Below are 17,860 nucleotides of genomic sequence, written 5' to 3'. Positions count from 1 at the left end.
TTTTTATTTGTTTACTTCTGTTTTCTTTCTGCTAGACGATGGGTTAGAACTAGAAGTTGTTGATAGGCGGGGACATGACACTCCTGAAATCAGAGATTTATTTGCCGTATCTTATAAATGAACCTGCTTGGATTTATGGACCTCTGAATCCCACATTGGCAAGTAACTATAACATTCTTCAATGGTGACAGACCAGTTAAGGTATGAACTGTGCGGTTGTTTGAGTGCTGTGTATATGTCAAATTTCCTCAAGAGATACACCAACGTGTGGTTCACCACTTCCATTTGCCCATCTGTTTGGGGATGTAAAGTGGTAGAAGGCTTTAACGAGCTGTCCATCTTCTTTTAAAGTGTAGCAAAACTTCCTCAAGAGCCTCGCATCATGATTTGATATTATACTTTCCGGAAGACCTAAACAAATCCATGAGTGAAAAACATTTCTGCTGCTTTGCTAGGCATAAGCACGTATATCTTGCTGAATCGCTTCACCACCATGAACAATCAGTCACACCCTCTCTTGGACATGGGTAGGCCTTGTTGCACCCATACAAAATTCTTTGCTTGTCTTTTTTTTTTGACTTAAAAATTTAAAATACTGGACTTTTTTTTTTGCTAAATCAACAATGGATTCATGACAGTAGGCTCTTTTACTTCTTACTGAAATCACCCCTAATAGCATGGTTGCCCATAATAAGACAGAAGTGACAGACTTTATGTGAACCCCTTGTCACTGAGGATGAATGCAAACTAATATTGAAAGGTGCAGAGCTGAGTGAGGCAATTAAAGAAAAAGAACAGGATATTATAGGTTTCAAGGACACCTTTGTGGAAAAGTGATCATTCTTCCTGTGGATGTAGTTATTATTTCACCAATAGCTTTTGTTGAGCTTAGGTAGAACTGTTGGAAAGGCTAATGGTTGGGCATATTGCACAAAGGCTAGCTTATTTTGTTCCTGATTTCAGGCATCAGGAGTATTCCATAATGCTATGCTGAAGACAGGAGATTGTCATATCTGAAAGTGTCCAGGCAATGTTCAGATACGCTCCAGCAAAAGTAGAGACAAAAACCAAGGCACATACTGTAATAGTACAGAGTTTGAAAACATAAAAAGAGGATTTTTAGACTACTGACATGCATTTGTAGGTGACTGACCAGAAATGACCTAAATTCAAAATGGACATCTTGATCCCCAAGCATGCCATAACCCTACCGAACCAGAAAAGTTGCGGACATCTGAAAACTGGCAAAAGACTGCCAGGTGCACGCGGTAATGTATTCTGCCTGGTAAAGAAAAAACATGAAAATTGGTAGCACATGCCCTATCTCTAAATTGGCCAAAAAGTTAGAAAGTTGTCAATTGCAGCTATAACATGCACCATACTCAGGTTTGAACAAGAGTAAATTTCTCAAATGATACCACTATAATCTGAAATATGGCTGGAGGAATTAAGAGTTGTATTGTTGATCAAGAATAAACTCAAGCAGCTGTAAATAATCAAATCCCTCTGAAAGCTGAAACTGAACCTTGGAGCCCAAAAACAATCTTATTGCAATTCCTTCTTGAAGGGGTATGGTAGTCAAATATTATTAATTCCTTTTGAGAATGTATGGTCCATTTGAAAGTGTATGGCACCATACTAAAGAGAATATAAACTTAAGAAGTTACAACTAGAAAAATGTTGTGGGACCTTTCATATCCTCCTATCTACATTTGATAAAGTATGGCAGAAAAAAGAAATAAGTTAAGACATTAAATTTATTTGACCTGCCTTTCCTTTGTCACCACCCAAGCAGGTGAAAAGCCATCATAATAAGACTCCTTAAATTGTATGGCGCCCACCTTTTATATTATTTTCTTGCTTTCTTTTGTAAGGCAGTCTCTAAACCTTCAAAAGCTGTGATCAGACTTTATAAATGGTATGGTTGCAAATTCCAATAATAGTTAGTAGGGCTTTCTAACGCAACAAAAGAGTTTCCAAACTTGTACGGCTGATATCAAATAAGTTTTTAGTAATATTAATAATTTAATATAATGGTATAGCCCTTCAATATGATTCAACATTTTTTCTTATGAAGGAAATCAATACTAATTAAAACAATATGGTAGCCACCAAGGGATACAGCTAAGTAATAGTTGGTACTTAAATAAATAATAATATTCCAAAATTCCTTGAGTTGGAATATCTGTTACGGCAAATACCAATTTGAAAATTATTCTGTAAAAACCAAAATGATGGAAAGTTGAAAATCCATAAACCAACTGAAAACTGAAAATCTTTGGATCTTCAACACAATCTTTTGAGATCTTAAATATACTTCTGAACTGATTTTCCATGCAAATGCAATCTGTGCATGGAATTGTCTCTGTTGAATAAGAGGTTTTTTGTACTCTAATTTCGTTACCAAGAGGGTTTTCGTCCTTTGTCCAAAGATGAACATCATATGCTCAATCTTCTAAAAAGGGTTAACAACGAGTGATTTTCCTTAAGCTCAACTCTTTTTATAATCACCTATTTGCTGATTTTAATCTTCTAGAAGAAGTCTCTAGAATTTTGTTTTTTCATTTTAATTTACTTATTTCGTTTTGCCCCATGGCCTAGCAACATCAAATTAGGCCCTCTTTTTAAAAACACTTTATAATTTTATTTAGAGGTACTTTATAATTTAATAATAAAATATAAGCTGTCTTTTTATAAAATTAAAATGACTTTTTAGGCAACTTAAGTTTAATTATTAAATTATTTTCTTAGTTTGAAAAAGGGGACATTACATAGCATCCCAAGAATTAAGGTTTTCAGTTTTCAAACCAAGCTTGCCAACCAGCTTTTGTGAAATCAGATTTGCATGCATTAAAAAGAACATCTTCCTTTTCCCCCTTCACTTGTATCTTGATGTAGAAGAGTTTGGTTGGTTTTTCTTTACTTTGAGACCCGCCATTAACCATACACATAACTTTTTGAATCGTGTCACATGACAATCACTCATCAATCTCAGAGGTGCAATCTGTCTCTGTACCTTTCTTTACATATATAACATTTGTGATCTTCTTCATCTTGTTTCTTGAAGGAGCCAACTACAGATGCAACTTCCAACAAGTCTCTTACTTGTGGACATCTCTTTCATAATGAGTACAACAACATTAGTCCTTTTTCTTGCCCTTTCTAGTGACAGTAGTAAGGGCATTCTTTTTGCCTTTCCACTTGTCCTTTCCTTTGTGTTGCTCACCAACTTACTGCTGTCCTTTGCTCTTTTCAAAAGTACAAAGTGCTTCTTTTCTTGTCTAACTCCAGCTAATGTGCTTGTGTACATGCTTCATCTACATCTTTCAGTTTGGTCATTAAATCAAACCTTTTGAGGTGCCCAAATGGCCCTTTTTATATTGCATAAGAAATTGCTGTTCTATGACATTCTTGTCCGATTGAACCACTTTCTTTCTAAACCTCTAGTGCACTTTGGCCTGCCTTTGTCTAAAATAGTGATATTGCATGTTGCTTTTCCTCAGAACAAATGGTGTACAGATGCTTCTTAAGCAGCCCCTGAAGACCTCCCACTTAAAGATTGGTGGCACATTATGATTTTATAAGAAATAAGCATAGCTTTCATGCCATGTGAAATCATGTCTGGATATATCGAGTCTACCAAATGAGATTTATGGGTGGGGAGTCAACTTGTGCTAGGTTAAATAGAATTTTTTGGTTGGGTAAATCCATGACATCACTTCTTTGTCATAGTATTGTATGTCTATCTTTGCCCCAGTCTTGAAAAAATCATTGTATCTGCTAGAAGATGACTCTCCTTGTTCAAATTCAGTTCCCTTGTGTAACATGCAATAACCTATGCAAAATAAATTTACAACTTTTACATCTTTGAAGCAGAAAAGGAAGGAAAAACTTGCAACTTTTTTTTCTTTTTCGTTTACAACATTGAACTGAAACTTGAATTGAACAGAGATCTATGCTATGCGCATAATAATTGATACAATGAAAAATTAACATTTCAAATTAAATGTACAAAGAGGTTTAGAAGATACATTTCGAGATGCCAAAATTCTAATCTTTCATAATTTTACCAATAGACCATTGAGGATGTTGATGATTTATAGCTTCGGTCGGAGTAATCTCATCAAATCATATGTATAAGTAATGCTGATTATACCATCAGCATGATTAATGATTTGTTAATATGTATATATACATATTAATATATGTAATAAATAATAAGTGCTCTTATTATTATTATATATATGAATATTTATATATACATAATGATTGGAATATTAAATCATTAATCATGCTGTTGATAAATCAATGAGATTAAATTCATGTTGAATTGATAAGTAATATCGATTATATTAATCTAGTGATTAAATTGAATTTATAATCACGTTGTTTATACCAAATTGAATATGAGCACCGAATTATTTATCATTTGCTAAATGAACATAAGTGTCGATTATATTGATCAAATGGAATGATCAATATAAATCGATCATCCACATTAAACAGTTCGATATTATTAATCGCTGTTTGAATCGACTATAGCCGATCTTCATATCAAAACGATTATGTGAATCGTTACTTGCTGTTAATAATAACCAACAATTATGTGAATCATTATCTGCTGTTAATAATAACAAACGATTATGTGAATCGTTATCTTGCCAACAAATGGTTATGTGAATTGGTATTTAGAGAGGCATCTCGATTCATCGACATGTCTCCACGTACGTGGAGGCATGTCTATTCATCGACATGCCCAAACCGTGTTATATATATCATGATAGATTTCGATTCTAAAGGTAAGTACATAAATCGAAATTGCAAGCCAATAAGACATCAATCTCCTTCATTTGCAGTCCAGCAAATACTTTGTGAATTAAGTTGTGTTCTCCTCATATATGCAGCAACCTGCACATAGAGTTCATAGTCATATAGCTTAGTTGTGAACTAAGTAATAGAAATAAATTTAAAACTACTCACATATCAAATCTGATCTAGGCTAGGAGCTAAGATGACTCAAGAACATGAAGGAATCTGCAAAGGGTGTGCCTTAGGGAAGAATACCAAGGGCACATTTCATAATAGTGAAAGTAAATCCAAAAATGTATTAGAAATTGTTCATTCTGATTTATGTGGACCTATGTCAGTACCCTCCTTAGGAGGTTTTTTGTATTATGTTATTTTTGTAGATGATTATTCTAGGAAGACGTGGATATATTTTCTTAAGTGTAAAGAGTCTGATGAAGTCCTTTAAAGGTTTAAGGAATTCAAGGTTTTAGTAAAAAATATATCAAGTAAAAGTATAAAGACCCTTAGATCAGATAATGGGGGGGAATACATCTCTGAAAACTTTAAATTTTTTTGTAATAATGTTGGGATTTAGAGGGAGTTCATTGTTCCTTACAACCCTCAACAAAATGGGGTAGCAGAAAGGAAAAACAGAACTATAGTAGAAGTAGCCAAAGCCATGATGCATGACTAGAACCTTCATACCTCATTCTGGGCCGAAGCCTCTAGTGCTGCTGTGTATATCCAAAACAGATGTCCACATTCCTTTCTTGATAACAAAACTCCTGAAAAAGCATTCACAGGAATCAAACCCGACATAGGTCACTTAAGAATTTTTGGCTGTCCTGTTTACATTCACATCCCTAAGGAGAAAAGATCTAAATTAGAACCCAATCCAAATTTGGTCCAGGCTAGGAGCCCCAAGCACACGAGAGGTGTGGCTTAAGGGGGGGTGTTGGTGTTGGAAATAAGCCACACCTGGACCAACGGTGGACTGGTCCAAGAGGGGCCAGTAGCTCAGTGGTAGAGCACTCTAGCAGCGTATGGAAGGTCCTAGGTTCGAGTCCTAGCTGGTCCATGTCTCAACAGAGGAGGGAAAGTATTATCAGGGCGCTTTTCCGCCCAACCACAGACTTGCTAGTCCCCCGTGCCATATCCGATTGGATTGGCCCAACCCTTCGCAGGGAGGTAACAGAAAGTTGAATTCATGCCATCTGAGACTGATGTATAATCCTACACAGATCCCTAGTCGGTCATACACCATAGGCTACCCCTAACTAGTATGACCTCTAATTGGATTTTGTATCAGAATTAACAAATTGGTTGACGCTTACGGAAGTAACATCGCCTTGGCTGAAGGTTTTAGTGTAATTGCAATCTCACTATTTCTTGAAGTCATTGTTCATCACCCTACTCAGTCGAATTACATTCCCAAAGGTGTCCAAGTCATCATGTCTGTCTCTATGCCTACTGCATACTGACTCTATGATGCTCATTGGCTGTCATTTATGATTGGAACCAAATTTCACATGCTGGACTACAAACTCGAGATGACTTATACTCTTATAATGTAGCCTTTCTTTGACAAAACTCTAGATTAATTCAATACGGAGTTCATACTTGTGCCCTTGAGCTAGCAACCTGTTCTCTCATGAGTACAAGAATGAATCCGCTTAATGAATATGCAGAATCCACTGTCTCTCTTTTAATGAACCAATGTTTTGTACAAATTTACCAGTCTTAAGTAAAACAGTTGAATAGTTCACATTTCACACAGTCTCAATACTGTTTACACATGAGAAGTAGCCCATACTTGGCCTTTATTAACTAGTAGCTAACATTGAGTTGCAAATGAGTAATCACACATGAATATAACATGAAATATCAAAACAGTCAATAGTTCTCCATAGTCTAGCGTAGTTGATTGTATCGGCCGGTATTCTACCTCATCTTGAGGTTAAGGCCTTATTTTATTTTAGATGTAAATTGTTCCCTTCTAGGTTTCATTGAAGCATGGTTTAAACCGATGTACTTACCTTAGTGCGGAAAAGATGAGATAGACCATAGGCTGCTATCTCCCTCATCAGTATTAGCTTCTATGTTCTATATGTTGTATGAGCATTCATGCTACTATTGTACCGTCTAGTGAAACTATATATTTTTGTATGAATGCCAAACTGCATTAGGAAGCAGTGAAGCTATGTATTTCTATACATATGACAATCTGCATTGAGAAGTGCTATAAGCTCCCTTGTTTATCAAATCTTTTCGCACTAAGGCATTGTTTACTAAATTTCTAAGTGCACCTGTAGTATTTATTATGCCCAACTGCATTAATGAGCACTGAAATGCTACTCTTGCCTATCGTTTCTTAACAAACTGAAGATAAATTAACCATCTTAATTGACGCTTTGGTATGAGCACCTCCTTGGCCAAAGGTTTTCAAATAGCTGCAATTAGGCATAAGTGTGAAGTCAATGTTCCACCCTTCTCGGCTGCAACTTAGGGTTCTAGGGCATAAGTCTTGTAAAAAGTAAGTTTAAGCTTATAGTTGACCATATCTGTACTCACATAGAGACTCATTCTCTCACAATAGTGTTACATGATTCTAGTTAACAACACTAAATTCTCATATGAAGTTTTTGTTTTATTCTTCTCATAAATCATTGCATAAAGTATTAAGAATTATAACTAACCCCTAGATTAGGAAAGGTAAAATGGCTTAAGAGCTGCTAGCTTCCCATTACTCTTTAAGTTTTGACTGAATGTCATGCATGACATGTCTCTGCTGTCATTGCAATATCTGAGTGTATTTAAAAAAAGAAAAAGAAATGTGAACTGCATTACGGATACTGCTGTTCTGCTCTTACCCATTTTTATTTCCCAAGCTAGGGTTTAGTTTCATTCACATGCTAGTGAAGGTTAACCTCAGTTTGTATAATCAGCCTCACAACTGTAATATTTTTCTGTTTTGGTTAATTCTGAGACAGCTCAAAATAAGAAGATGAATTCTCCATAATACAAGTTTTCTTGGTATGCATACCCTCAATTCTGAGTGGTATTATTCTGCATATCCTTACAACGATACCATCATTTTCAGGCTATAATTCACAATCATTTATACACACACACACGTGTGTGTGTGTGTGTGAATATGTAATTATATGACTAAATTGTAGCTTAACCCTGCTGTTGGATAATTTTCCCCTTCCATTAAGAACTAGATTCTGCCATACTGTGGATGAACAACCATGCTGTGTATTTACATCATGTGCATATATATTTCTTTATGTCAACAAGAAAGAAGACACAGCTATACGTTTAATAGCACTATGAATGTAAACTTCTCCAACTTCCAGCAAGCATAAATCACAGCCATACCATACAGTGTGAACATTTTCCTACTGTCCATGGAATCATACACAGCCATACTGCATAATGAACAGTGTGGTATATTCTTCATATCTCCACTAGTCATTATCTAGTATGCTATGGTAAATTCCTTAAACAAATTGCCATTAGTAATTGCTTACTACGAGTACGTATACATCAAGTGCATGCATTTCTTTGTCTCTAAAAATTAAACTTACAGCCATACTTAGTATAGCTTTAGAAATTTACTTCTATCATTCTGCCATTTGCTTAATACACAGTCATATTGAATTTTAAACACTTTCCTTCAATCCTTTTCCTTTCAAAATTTAAACTCAAGAAAAGAATGTTTGCACAAAGCCTTGCTAGGCTTGGGTATAAGCTACATGACCTGATAAAAGTGGAGAAGATATGACTAGAAGGGGGTTCTTTGTGCTGTTCCTTAACTCCCGTGGGTTCCTGCTAAGCTGCTATGAGAAGACTTCAGCTATATTCCAAAACACATTTCAGAACAGTTACAAAGCCGTATTTCCCAAAACCAAACATGGCTGCCGAAGGAAGTATTTTCTTGTTCTCCCCAATATAAATTATATACCTCTCATGAAATCAGATGGTTTTTACAATTTCGCCCTAATCTCTTTTGCTTTCACATGAATTTCATTCCTCCTTCCCACGCCAATTCCATGCCCTTAACTTTGCGCGGAAGATAAAAATGATCACGCTTAATGCCTTTAATTTTTTTTTTTCTTCTAGAAGAATCGGGTCTAAATATTTCGGCTCAATTCATTCCATTTTGAATGAACCTCAAGTCAAATGAAATACATGTCGTTTGTACTGCTTTGCCACTACGGTCGTCTCAATCCCACACCATGTTTATGCCTGCTAATGTTTGTGTTCAAATCATTTATTTTTCATTCATATTCCACCATTCAATATATGGCTTTATGCCGTTGCCCTCATATAAAGTCTTAATAAATTAAATAAGATAAGCTTTCAAAGAAAACTTTTATTCATATAAAAAAGGTACATATATTTGGTGTTTAAAAATTACATTGGACTTGCACCCATTTATGAATTTTATAAAAGACCATATCAAAGGATTGGTCAAAATATTTAATGCCAATATTATACGATAAAAGGGTGTGAAGTAATATTTATATTTTTATACATATATATTATACACGTATTTCTCTATATAAGCACTTATATGTACATATTCATTAATGTCCTCGATACATACATATACGTACTTATATATGAGAGTATACATATATAATATATATACTAATATAAACATGTATAAATTTTATTAAAACATGAGTGATAAAAATGATTAAATTTCATAATTAAAATAATAATAAGTTAACTTGGAATCCAATCTACGACTTAGAGTCGTGAAACCCTAAAAACTCCTATACAGACCAAATTAGGGTTACTTGACACATTCAATTGGCGAAAACATGGTCAACATGAGACGACTTGACTCAACTTACGATTAGGGTTTCTAGATGGCATGAGTTCTCTTTTATTTACCTCCCGACCTGATGATACTTCCCCTCCCTTCTCGGAGGATGAAGAACTCCTGCACACACTTGGCCCGTTCAAACAGTTAGCCTGAAATCTTGTCTTAACTCTGACATTTCAAAAATATTATCAACAAAAATAAAACATCTTAAATGTCATCATGTTAAATATCAAAACATCAATTTAAAAGTTGTGAGTCATCATTTCATTGTATTGAGCACAAATACCATATAGGGAATCATCATTCAATTATAACATGAAACACCTAGGGCACGATTAACATCGCATAATATAGCATAAAACAACTAGGGCACAAACAACATGGCGTAAATGTAGCATAAAAACAACTAGGGCACAAATGGGATGTAACATATCCTTCCCCTTGTGAATCATCGTCCTCGATGATTTAAAGTATCATTTGAAAACATGAATTTAACATTGTTTATCCAACATTAAAATAATCAAGTTCAACTATTGAAAACATTAAACAAATGAGAGAATCGTTGATGGATCTCATTATAATCTTCCCAGGTGGCACTGTCCTCAGTGTACTGATCCCACTGGACCTTGCATTGAGTGACTTCTCTATTACGTAAGCGTTGTTTACGTACCTCAAGCACCCTGATTAGCTCGATCATGACCACCCCTAGGTTCTGTACTTGTAAGGAGTTCCAATCAATCATGTGTACAAAATCGGATACATACTTTTTCAGATAAGAAACATGAAATACATCATGCAATCGGGTAAGACTTGGTGGGAGAGCAATTCTATAGGCGACCAGGTTGATGATCTCCAATACTTCAAAGGGTCCTACATATCGTGGTACTAGTTTGGAAAACTTTCCAAATTTTATGGTACTCTTGTTAGGTTTTACCCATAGAAGCACTTTCTCTCCCACCACAAACTATCTGGGAGTACGCTTTGCATATGCAAAGCTTTTCTGCCGATTGTTAGCTTCTGCTAACCTTTTTTTGATTAGCCTTACTTGCTCTTCCATTTCTGAGAGCATTTATGGACCGAGGGTTGTCCTATCTTCCAGCTTATCCTAGCTGATAGGAGTTCTACACCTCCTTCCATATAGTGCTTCGAAGGGTGCCATCTTAATGGATGACCAATAGGAATTGTTGTAGGCAAATTCAACCAAGGGAAGATAATCTTCCCATTTGTACTGCTGATCCATGCAGTACATTCTTAAAAGGTCCTCTAAAACCTGATTGACTCTTTTTGTCTGTGTTGATTTTAATTAGGGAATGGCGGATTCCAATTGCCTTGGGCAACATTGGAATCCGCCCAAAGGGCTAGCCCCCTTTCCTCAAACATGTAGGGCAGGGCCCTATACCTCACGGCAACATTAAACCTCACGCCACACAACTTAAACCCCACGCCTCATACTCAACGTGTTGATAAAATAGGGCCGACCCTATTCACAAGGCAATTGCTAAAAGGGAAAAATATAATTAAAGATAATTATAAGGAAAGCCGACCTATCTAAAGGCTTTGCTCCACATATAAGTAATTGTCAAACCTTATTGTTATTTATTCATCATCTCTCCATGCGAAATATACCTCTATTGACTCGGAAGGTTAAAGAAGCTGACATATCCATACTTCGGTACACTACAATAGAGCACCTCTAGGTTTGGCAAAGCACATTCAGAAATTTGTGAATCATCATTAGGAGTCAGCAAACTTTTGTGGATGCACAGCGAATTCCTTGAAAGCACAACAAACCCTTCTTGAAGTTCTGCAATCTAGGTTAAAGGGGCAGCAAACATCAACGAAGTGACAACAACCATCATTCATGTGACAGCAAGCTAATCTTGAAGGCAGCTACCTCAATCTGCCATCCTTCTTGTGACAACAACGTCTGCATCTTCAAATACTTGAGATAAGTGTTGTAATGATTACATGACTATAATCCATAATCAGATCTGAGGATCTTTTCTGGCTGGGTTTTTCCTCCTTGGAGGTTTTCCAAGGGTAACCGTGTCTTGTTCTCATTTTGTTCATTTCTATGTTGTCACTAATTTCTAAATTCTTTCAGCTAATCAAACTAATTAGAAACTAAATATAAATTCCGAGTTTATATCAATCTAAAAGTGTTAAAATTAACAGTCTGACAATCTGTTTTAGGGTGATATGCAGAGCTAATGTTCAACTGAGTTCCTAAGGCTGTAAATAGAGTTTGCCAAAATCTGGATGTCATTCTGGCATCCTTATCTGAGATTATTTTCTCTGGTACCCCATGTAACCGGAATATTTCTTGTACAAATTTATAGGCTATGATAGGCGCTCCATCTGTTAAGTTGCCTGGAATAAAGTGAGCTACTTTGGTTAATCTGTCAACCACTACTAGAATGGCATTATGCTTGTTCCTAGACATAGGCAATCCTTGGACAAAGTCCATGTTGATTATCTACCATTTCCAGTCAGGTATTGCGTTGGGTTGTAACAACCCTACTGGGTGTTGATGTTCGTCTTTAACTCACTGACATTCAAAACAACTGGCCACAAACCTTGCGGCATCCTTTTTCATCCCTTTCCAGAAATACAAAGGTTTGATGTTGTAAATGATGTTCAATTTTCCATTCAATATGCAAGTTATATTCTAGTTGATATTATCTTGTTCTATGTATTATCTATTTATATTATAAATCTGACTATCTTCTTTAGTATGGCAGGTGAGAGGAGCATTTATTGATTTCGATGTCCTTTCTCACAAATGTCATTTGATATATATATGCAAGCTGGGTACGATCAAGCAATGCCTTGACCGGTCATGTCTTTTAGACATGACCGATCAACACATTACTTGATCGTGCCCGATCAAGACATTACTTGATCATGCCCCTTTGCTAATCGTAGTGATAACAAACGGTGTATGTTTAACAACTGATACCAATCGGTGTATGTTTATCTTAACAACCGATACCAATCGGTGTATGCTTAACTTCATAGCCCGATACCAATCGGTGTGTATTTACCTTGCCACCCGATATTAATCGGTGCATACATAACCCGATATCAATCGGTGCAAGCTTATATTGACACCCGATACTAATCGGTGTTTGGCTGATCCGATAATCATTTGTTTACTATTAAATATGTTAACCGATATAAATTGGATTGCATTGGTTAGCCCGATTTAATAATCGGTGAACACAAATAATGTAACCGATATTAAATCGGGATTCTATGCTATAGGATGATTATCGATAGTTAAGCATTTAATCGAACTAAGTAGATTGATCATATATGAATGAAGAATGGTTATCAAATGAAGTATTAATAGCTTGAAGTTTTTCATCATAATTATCAATAGGATAAATGATTGAATGAGAGACTTCATTTATCTTACCGAAGCTATCATGCATTAACAGACGTCAGCTAGAAGTTTAGTAACTCCTGGATGTCCAGAGTAGGGTGCAGAGTGTACTTCTTTCCACACTAAACTTCTTAATTCGGAAGACTCTGGTATATACATCCTACCTTGATATCTTAGAAGTCCATCAATTTCAATCTGGAAACCTTCACACCTTGGATCCTGAGGATCAAGTCGTAGGGCTTCTTTTACCTACTCGTAATATCTATCCCCTCCTAACAGTTGTAGGACACGGTTTCTGAAATCAGTATGTACTGCAGTAATGGCATTGATATGGTGTCAACAATTCAATGCGTCTGCCACTCGGCTTTCTTTACCCTTTATGTAGTTGATCTCAAAATCGTAATCAGAGATTATTTCTAATCACCGTCTTTGTCGTGCATTAAGATTGGGTTGAGTGAAGATGTATTTCAACCCTGGTGATCTGATCGAAGCTTGAATGGTTTACCTAGCAAATAGTGACGCCACGTTTGTAGCGCATGATCTATTGCCGCGAGCTCCAGATCATGTGGGGCATAATTCTGCTCATAGTTTTTAAGCTTTCAAGACTCATGCTATTACCTGCCCGTTCTGCATGAGAACTCCGCCTAGTCCTTCCCCTGAAGCATTAGTCACTACTGGTACCTTTAGGATTGGTGCCATGGTCAACTTCTCTTTGAGGAGCTCAAAAGCTGCTTGGCATTTTTCAGACCACTCAAATCTATTTTTCCACGTTAAGGATTTAATCCAATTCATTCCTAGAATTATTGATATCCTCAAGTTCTCCACGATTAACTATTCTCTAGCTTAATTCACCTGATTAGATTTTCATACTTAACATACTCAACTAATCTAACTAATATTGCTCAAACCCAAGTTTTGACTTTCCATTTGCTAGTTATCACACAGTCATTCTCTTATCTAAGAGTCACTATCATAACCGATGGTAGGTTCTTCCTGATCATCAAATCAGAAGGATTGAGAGAGTATCCCAGAGTGAGAAGTCGAAGGTCTTTCTGACCTTCTGTCTCTTTTCTTCCTTGGTCACTTTCTTAGTTGAGTTTTTGGTTGACTCAATTAAGGTGTGCTTCCAACTATTTTCTAGCTGATGGGACCATCTGCGTCTCTCTTCCGAAGTCATCAGATAGCTTCTGCTAGGGTCTCATTATCAAGTGGAAAAGAATAAAAGTAATCATACATGGTTCTGATCGTCCATAGTCAATTGATAGTCAGGTCATTGCCTTTTTTTTAAAAAGGTTTGATTCCATATCCAAGGTTCCCAAAGTGCTTGGTTTCACAGATTCTGTGCTTGGTTTCACAGATTCTATTCTTAGAAGAAAATAGATTACGATCTGTATTAATATAAAACTTGAGCATTTTGATAAAATATAACTACTTCAACCGAAGTTGCAATCTGACCTATTGCTCTTAAACAAAATAGGAATCTAGCCGATTCATCTGAAGGGAAGTTAGTTCTTTATGACCAAAGCCTGGAACATATAGCATTTTTGCTAATCACTATAAAAAGGTATTCAAATGGAAACTTCCATTTTCAAGAAATGGTAAAGGTTTAGAGATTAAAATCATTAAGCTTCCCAATTGGAGATTTTCTGTATCAGGCCTCGACATAGTCTAAAAGAGGAAGAGCTTTATGTCCTGACAGTTGCCGAGAGGAACACAACCGTCAACCAATGGACACATAACTACCCGAGAGTGACAACCCACTTAATACAAATAATTAATACATTGGCAGATAACCAATATTATCGGAAATAACAATAGACGTTTAATGCTGACTACACCATGGATCTTGTCATCATTGAATAACTTGGATTTGGCAATAACTCAGCTGACCCAAAATTTGAAAAACTTGGGACTCGGCAAAACCAAAGAAAAAGTGAAAACTCCACAGTAGTGAAAAACATATGTTTTTAAAAGAAATCTTCAAAACTACACATATTACCTGATTTATGGAACAAATTATTGGTTTCCTTCATTTATAGATCAAAATTAGAATTAATACAACACCATAGACCAGAAAATGAGTTAAATTTTCGATTCATATGAACTTCAAGTTTCAGAATGCAGTACTTTTAGATGGGGGAATTCAAATATAAGATAATCTAATGAAGACCAAGTACACACATGTTTTTAATCAAATAAATAAACAAACAAAAACATTTTTATATCTGCAAACTATTTGAGAAGCTAAGGGATTTTTCAAGGTTAAAAAATGCTGAAAAAAATTGGAGTTTCTATCTGGTTTCCATTCTTTCCATTCAAAATTAGATAAGAAATTTACAATACTAGTTCTGCTATTACAATACAATAATATTTTATTAAACTGAATCCGAGTGGTTAGCAGGTCTGAGCCCAAAGAATAATGTAGGCAAAGTTTAAGTGTTAAAACTTAAAACTCCTGATATTCCACTCCCACATATCCATGAACAGTTATTGAAACAGACCTGAGAAAAAAGACTCACAAATGGTGATTAAAACGTTGTTACACAAAGCCACCTGTTGCCCAAACTGTCAGCACACACAAAACCTCCTATCAAACAATGCCTTTGCACACAAGAAGCTTCTTACCAATCTGTCAACACAAAAATCCGTGTCAAGCATCTACTATATGTCATTTACCAAAAACGTGCTCAAAGAAACTTTAAAGTATATATATCTGTTCTGAAATCGGCCTTTTACCTGTTGGCCGATTTTCTCCTAGTTGGGAGTTTAGCTGTTTTTTATGTATTTGGTGAGATTTCCCAAAAGAATCATGGTGAGTTTTAGGTATTGCTTGGGGCTGAGTAATATTGTGAGTTGTTTGCATTTTTAGCTCACAACTACTTGTGACTCTTGTGAGTTATCGTAGTTCTTTGCAACTATGGATCTTGCTGCCTCATCCCAATCCCTTGTACCAATCTCAGGCTCAAAAAGAACCAAATCATCACTTCCAGTTAACCTAGTCATAAGTATAACCAGTGAATAGCCTTTTTTAATCAGTCTCACAGACAACTTTTTCAAGGATAACAAACCTTACTTTGATATCTGATATCTCTTTATCTGTAATATTTTAGAGGGACCTTCTAAAACAATCACCAATTACAGATTTATTAATTCGACAACTCTACATGTACTCCCATGCACTGAAATTAACTTAACTATGTTTAAGAATTCAGTTAGGAAATCAAACTATGCAAACAAACATGGAAAACAAGTAGAAATACATCCAACGAATGCAACACACACCATCAAAGAGACTGGACACATGAGATAGACATGGATAAACCCTCAAAAGTGTAGAAAGGTTTAAAAGGGTGAACTTATGCTGCTCATGCCTTTAAATCTAGTCAAGTGCAAGTGTTTATCATGGCCAAATGAAGATATTGGAACTTTTTCAGCAAGTAAAGCAAGCTCCTAACACCTGCAAATAGTCACAATAACATGAAAATCATGCTCCTTTTCTCATAATCAAAATTTAAACATATGGAAGTTAGAATTGAGAGAGGACAATGTGTTTCATGGGTTCCAGCTACCCTTGCCCTTTGACATCGCCTCCTGCATGCCAACAAGCATGTGAGTGTGCTCATAGGAGAAGAAAGAGCAAAAGGTAGAGGGGTTCTTGAGAGACGTCAAATAAGTTCCACAGCAGGTTCAACAGATCCTCTTACACTAACAATAGTAGCAACGATAGAAGCACTACGTGTGTCACACTGCATCGTACAGGTCTAAAATTCAAGGTGGGTAATAATGTGGGGTTGTATCGACAATGGACATATCCTCAGTCTCCGCATTTAAAGATCAAGTCTTTGTGTTTTGCTCCTTATGCAATGTTGTGCACAGCTGGAGAAAATGTTCTCATCCGTGATCTACCACCGTACTTGGATCTTTATTCAGTAGTCAAAGTGGGACTCGTCAAGCCAAACTTTCTACCTCTGCTCAAGCTAGCAACAATTTAACATCCATCAAACTTGGACCTTGAGCATCTTCAAACAATGCTAAAAAGATTGATTGTTGAAATTGCAACTATATGCACCTGTAATACACTATGTGTGTTATTCAAAGTGCTCAAGGTTGGACAATATATTGATCAGGCTAAGTGGTACAAAAGTAACTAAAGGCCTGGTTTTGGAGAAGGGGTAAAATATTTGAATTATGATTTGATTGACAAACAGCCCCGTACAGGTTAGCACCATCTTTGCTATAGATCGCCATTCCATTCCACAACTCAGCAGGTGTTTCCCCAGGTGGTGGATAACATAGAGGGATTTGGCACAAGTTAGGATCCGTGCTAGTTGGTGTCAAACTAGCAGATCAGCCCATACAACATAAATCTGAAAGACAAACTGGCACATCAGCAGGAAGGCAAACTGTTGATTCTTAAGGTTCTTAACCATTCTGTAACTGCTCTTGATTGGACCTACCTCTTTCGTGTTTTTCTGTATGATTCTCTCATCCTCATTCTCAGCTTTCTAGTTCTTTGCACACATGTACTATACCTTTTTAGTTTGAATAGAAGAGTATTATTCTGCTTAGTCCTTGTATCGTGAATCTGTAATAGTCAGCTGCTTTTTTTCCACTTGCTTGTTTTTTATAACCTGGAAATTTACTATCTAGGTTATTGGGTAGGCCTCCATGGCATTATCTTTGGACTAGTGGTGTGAATCAATAATTGTTTAGTAGGGAACATTCTGTATATGGCTTAATGTGTCTCTGCAGGTTCATCTATATCATAACTGATTTCTTAATCGAATTAAAGTAATCCCTTGAGTCTCATTGTTGTCTTTTACCTTTAATTTTGTTATGCTATAATTACT

General features: G+C 36.1%; 1 protein-coding gene across 1 annotated transcript in view; it reads left to right on the top strand.

Moving 5' to 3' along the window:
• Positions 1–17,860, top strand: part of LOC131077426 (TITAN-like protein) — a 139,196-nt gene that overhangs the window by 103,803 nt on the left and 17,533 nt on the right. The gene's annotated exons all lie outside the window — the stretch shown is intronic.

Source organism: Cryptomeria japonica, chromosome 3 (genome assembly GCF_030272615.1).
Source record: "Cryptomeria japonica chromosome 3, Sugi_1.0, whole genome shotgun sequence".
NCBI classification, from domain to species: Eukaryota; Viridiplantae; Streptophyta; class Pinopsida; order Cupressales; family Cupressaceae; genus Cryptomeria; species Cryptomeria japonica.
This window is presented reverse-complemented; position numbering and strand designations above follow the sequence as displayed.